We start from the raw sequence: 6004 nt of genomic DNA, 5'->3' as shown, positions 1-6004 counted from the left end.
TTAATTTTAGGTTTAAATAATGTAATTTTAAACAATAACTGTGTTCAATGATTGGCCCACAAAATCCTGAAAATTTAATAGTCAAATCTTGCAAACATACCACCAGGTTCTGCTCAACACCTACAATATAAATAAACCAAAAATGGATGATCAGTAGACTAAGGGAAACCACTCCCCCAAAGTTATAAATTATTACCTCATCTTACTTCTGCCTGATCCTGTTTTTTTACCCAATTATTAAAGGAAAAGGCAAGTCTTCAGAAAGAAGATCACATGGCTAGCATAAATCAAAATGATTCCCTCAATCCAATCCCAAAGGGACTTCCATTAGTTGTCTCAGGGTACCATTTCAAAGTACCACTGGCTGGGTGACTTAAATAATATAAATCAATTTTCTCACAGTTTTAGAGTCTGGAGGTTCAAGATCAAAGCACCAGAGAATTGATAATCTGATGAAACCACTCTTCCTTGCGTGCTGATGGCTATCTTTTCACTGTTTCCTCATATTATTTTTTGTTGGCATGCATGGACTGACAGCACATTGGCGTCTCATCCCTTCTTATGAGGACACCAGTCGTATCAGATTAAGCCTCAACCCTTATGTCCTCATTTACCCTTAATTATCTCCTTAAAGATCCTAACTCCAAATATAGTACAATGGGGGTTAGAGCTTCAGTAGATGAATCTAGAGAGACAAAATTTAGTTCATAATGTGCCATCCTCTGGCCCTTCAAATAGCATAACCTTCTTGCATGTTAAATATATTCAACCCACCCCACCCAGTAGCCTAAGTCTTACCTAACCAGCATTAATTCCAAGTCCAAAGTCTTATTTAATTATGTCTGGTGAACCTTCAAGTATGATTCACCTTGAGGCAAAATTCCTCTCTAGCTGTGAAACTGAATCATACAAGTTATGTCCTTACAAGTAATAATGGTGAGATCAGCTCAGGTAGACATTCTTATTCCAAAAGGGAGAAATCAGAAAGAATAAAGGGAGGGGTGACACCCTCCAAGCCAGTCCAAAACTTAAGAAAATTTCACTACTCTTAGGGCTCAAGAGTAATCCCCTTTGGCAGAATGCTCTGCTCTGTGGGCCCACTGATGAATAATGTTACCACAGGACCCTAGGTTTCTCAGCTCTGAGTGGCAGCCTTGCCCTTGAGACCCTAAGTAAAGACTCTCTGAAACTGAGGAAGTTGTCCCACACTCTGAAATTGAGGAGAAAATAGCCTTGTCCCTCCCCATTCCCTACTTCCTCCTCTTGCCCTATGTTCTGGGCTTGTGGTGGGAGTGGCAGACCTGATGATCCCTAACAGTCTTTAGTGTTTTCTTTCCCTTTTCTTGAAGGATAAACTATGTTCATAGAACCCTGACAGTCTGAAAACCTTTTATTTTATCCTGCCTCATCCATCTTTAGTTCAAATTTGCATCTTTTCTGGTTCATTCCTATCTCTATGGCTTCTGATGATATGGCTGATAAAAATTATGGGTAATTTCTTTATGGACTAATTGTCCAGTCACACATTTAGTATTTTTTCCAGAACACACATTCTCATTTTTTCTGCTATATTTAGAGACTGAGAATTACTCAAATCTTCAAGTTCTAGATCCTTTTTGCTTAATAATTTCTTTCTTAGTGACCAAACACTTCTCCTTCAAAGTACTTAATCATATTTTAGTTTTATATTTATGGACTCACTGATTCTACTATTCTACTTTTACTCATTCTATACCAGTCACAGTGGCTTCATGGTCTCATGAACTTTGAGCTTCCTGTTCCTTCTGCCTAGAAATGTCTTTCCTCAAATACCGAAAAGATTTATTACATCACTTTTTTTCAAGTTTGCTTACTGTCATCTTCTCAGTGAAGTTCATGATAGATCTATTTAAGTTGAAAACCACCCCAACCTGCTACTCACAAAGTCTTAATTCCAAGAACATATACACATATATATGGTGTGAATATATATTTACTTATTTTGCTGATTGTGTATCTCCTACACTAAAATGGAAGTTCCACAAAACCATGAAATTCATGAAACCATGAATTTATTACTCTATCCTCAGTGCCTAGCAATCTGTGTGTGTTTGCATGTATGTGTATTCAAAAAGTCTTATTGAGTGAATTAATATATGATGAACATATATAGCAAAATGATCATTAAGAAGTTAGTAAAAAATGAACAACAACAACAACAACAACAACAAAAAGAGCAGCCCTCTCAGGTCCCCTCCCTCTTTGGGGCTTTTACTATTGCTCAATAAACTTTACTATCTCTCAATAAACTTTGGGGAAAAAAAATAAAGGAATCAATAGTTTACCCAAATAATGAAAGAAATATAGTCAATAAATGTATCCAAAGATGTCAAAGGAAATCCAAGAAATGTAAAGTGTATAATAAAACAGCTTATCAATAAGACTAAAAATGGGCCTGTAAAATTAAAGTGATAATTTGCATGGATGTGAGTAAAACTTCAATTTCAGTGGGAGTATATTTATAACATTTCTGGAGAGAATAAAGGCTTTCTTCTCTTAACTTATTCATAGGTGATGATATGAATTTTGTAAAAGGTGTAAATTTTCAATAATTTATTTTTATTCTCTTTTCTTTGTCATCACATTGATTTCAAATAACATTTAGTAGAAAATTACTGTATTTTGTCTTGCATGGGTCAGCTAGAGGACAGGGCAAAAGTAGACCAAATGCCATGATGAAATAAATTATACATTGACCAAAATGGAGGTTGCACTAAAATGAGGGCTCTTAAGATGGGCAGTTGTGAATTGACTAGGGAAATGTGCAAGGGGCTAAACTGACAGGATGTTATGATTAATTGAATAGAAAACACTGGATACAGCTTAAATTTGGGGTAAAAACTATGGTATAAGTTGTAGACATGTTCAAATCAAGGTATCTCTCAACTGGATATCTCTGAGCTATCTCAACATTCAAATCCATCAACTCCTACTACAATCAGACTCAAAGTTAGTGTCAAATAAATAAATAAAATCTTAAAAAAAAGAATTTTCAATGTTTAAGCATCATTAACTATATCCAGGTTTTTGATAGCCAAGCTAGATAATCATTAACTCACCTCCTAGATGATGAAGCAAACATTAGTCCTAATTCAATGTCAAAAAATCTTTTTCAATTCACCTATTTTATCCCATTGCAGTGGCATTCTTAGAACTCACCCTAATATATGGTCTCATGTTCTTACCAATACAGATTAGCTAATCATGTGATCCTATTTCTTAAAGAAATAATTCTTTTATCCTCTCTATCCAGGCTATGTTGATATCTAATTCACTGGATATAGTTAATGATGCTTAAACATTGAAAATTCTTTTTTTTAAGATTTTATTTATTTATTTGACAGAAAGAGATCACAAGTAGGCAGAGAGGCAGGCAGAGAGAGGAAGGGAAGCAGGCTCCCCGCTGAGCGGAGAGCCCGATGTGTGGCTTAATCCCAGGACCCTGGGATCATGACCTGAGCCAAAGGCAGAGGCTTTAACCCAGTGAGCCACCCAGGTGCCCCTAAACATTGAAAATTCTATAGCACAAGGTATGGATAGACTCTTAAGGCTCAGAGAAATGGTTATGCTGAAATGAATCTAATCTGTGCAAACTACTCAACCACATTTTAACCATATTTCCCCAGAGGGCCCAGAGGGCATGCTTTACAATAAAACCTTAAGAATGCAACATCAAAGTCAATTGGTGATAGCTACTGTTCTCTGTAGAGATGTAGTGGAAGTTGCTACAGTGGAATCAGATTTCTGATATCACTGGTAATTATCTGGTTTTAAAGGTTAAGTGAATTCAATTTCTGTGATAAGCCAAAGGAACTTACTGGTAATCAGAGTTTTGATTCACAGCAATCTGTGACAATGGGTACTTGATTTTGGACTTGACTCCTAGGAATGGGGTGGAGAGGACTAAGTAGTTGCTTGATATGCTGGTTCTACTACCCAAGGATAAATGGAATTAATGAATGCCTAACCTGCCAAATACAGAGGCTGAATATAAGTCTCAGAAAAACACCAAATCAGGGAGGGACAGCTGACTAGCCTGGTGGGAGATTACATTGACTCTTTATCATACTGAATGAGGCAACACTATGTTTTTTTAAGTAGACTCATATTCCAATACAATGAATTTGCCTTGGTACCCACAGATCTTCTGCAGTGCCATCATCTAGAGATGCAAAGAATTATAGTACATTCACTGTACCATTGTTTTGTTAATGATCATCTCTTGAGAACCACCTCAGACGATTGTGGCTATAACTCTTTAAAAGATTTTGGACAATTATTTAAGCTAATTGTTTTTTTTAATCTTTTTTTTTTTAATTTTATTTTTTATAAACATATAATATATTTTTATCTCCAGGGGTACAGGTCTGTGAATCGCCAGGTTTACACACTTCACAGCACTCACCACAGCACATACCCTCCCCAATGTCCATAACCCCATACCTCCTCTCCCAACCCCCCTCCCCCCATCAACCCTCAGTTTGTTTTGTGAGATTAAGAGTCACTTATGGTTTGTCTCCCTCCCAATCCCATCTTGTTTCATTTACTCTTCTCCTATCCCCTTAACCCCCATGTTGCATCTCCTCTCCCTCATATCAGGGAGATCATATGATAGTTGTCTTTCTCCGATTGACTTATTTCGCTAAGCATGATACCCTCTAGTTCCATCCACGTCATCCCAAATGGCAAGATTTCATTTCTTTTGATGGCTGCATAGTATTCCATTGTGTATATATACCACATCTTCTTTATCCATTCATCTGTTGATGGACATCTAGGTTCTTTCCATAGTTTGGCTATTATAGACATTGCTGCTATAAACATTTGGGTGCACGTGCGCCTTCGGATCACTACGTTTGTATCTTTAGGGTAAATACCCAGCAGTGCAATTGCAGGGTCATAGGGTAGTTCTATTTTCAACATTTTGAGGAACCTCCATGCTGTTTTCCAGAGTGGTTGCACCAGCTTGCATTCCACCAACAGTGTAGGAGGGTTCCCTTTTCTCCGCATCCTTGCCAGCATCTGTCATTTCCTGACTTGTTAATTTTAGCCATTCTGACTGGTGTGAGGTGGTATCTCATTGTGGTTTTGATATGTATTTCCCTGATGCCGAGTGATATGGAACACTTTTTCATGTGTCTGTTGGCCATCTGGATGTCTTCTCTGCAGAAATGTCTGTTCATGTCCTCTGCCCGTTTCTTGATTGGATTATTTGTTCTTTGGGTGTTGAGTTTGCTAAATTCTTTATAGATTTTGGACACTAGCCCTTTATCTGTTATGTCATTTACAAATATCTTCTCCATTCTGTCAGTTGTCTTTTGGTTTTGTTAATTGTTTCCTTTGCTGTGCAAAAGCTTTTGATCTTGATAAAATCCCAATAGTTCATTTTTGCCCTTGCTTCCCTTGCCTTTAGTGATGTTCCTAGGAAGATGTTGCTGTGGCTGAGGTCGAAGAGGTTGCTGCCTGTGTTCTCCTCAAGGATTTTGATGGATTCCTTTCTCACATTGAGGTCCTTCATCCATTTTTGAGTCTATTTTCGTGTGTGGTGTAAGGAAATGATCCAATTTCATTTTTCTGCATGTGGCTGTCAAATTTTCCCAACACCATTTATTGAAGAGGCTGTCTTATTTCCATTGGACATTCTTTCCTGCTTGGTTGAAGATTAGTTGACCACAGAGTTGAGGGTCTATTTCTGGGCTCTCTATTCTGTTCCATTGATCTATGTGTCTGTTTTTGTGCCAGTACCATGCTGTCTTGTTGATGACAGCTTTGTAATAGAGCTTGAAGTCCGGAATTGTGATGCCACCAACTTTGGCTTTCTTTTTCAATATTCCTTTGGCTATTCGAGGTCTTTTCTGGTTCCATATAAATTTTAGGATTATTTGTTCCATTCCTTTGAAAAAAAATGGATGGTACTTTGATAGGAATTGCATTAAATGTGTAGATTGCTTTAGGTAGCATAGAC

Source organism: Lutra lutra, chromosome 8 (assembly GCF_902655055.1).
Source record: "Lutra lutra chromosome 8, mLutLut1.2, whole genome shotgun sequence".
Taxonomy (NCBI): Eukaryota; Metazoa; Chordata; class Mammalia; order Carnivora; family Mustelidae; genus Lutra; species Lutra lutra.
Note: the sequence above shows the minus strand (reverse complement) of the source record.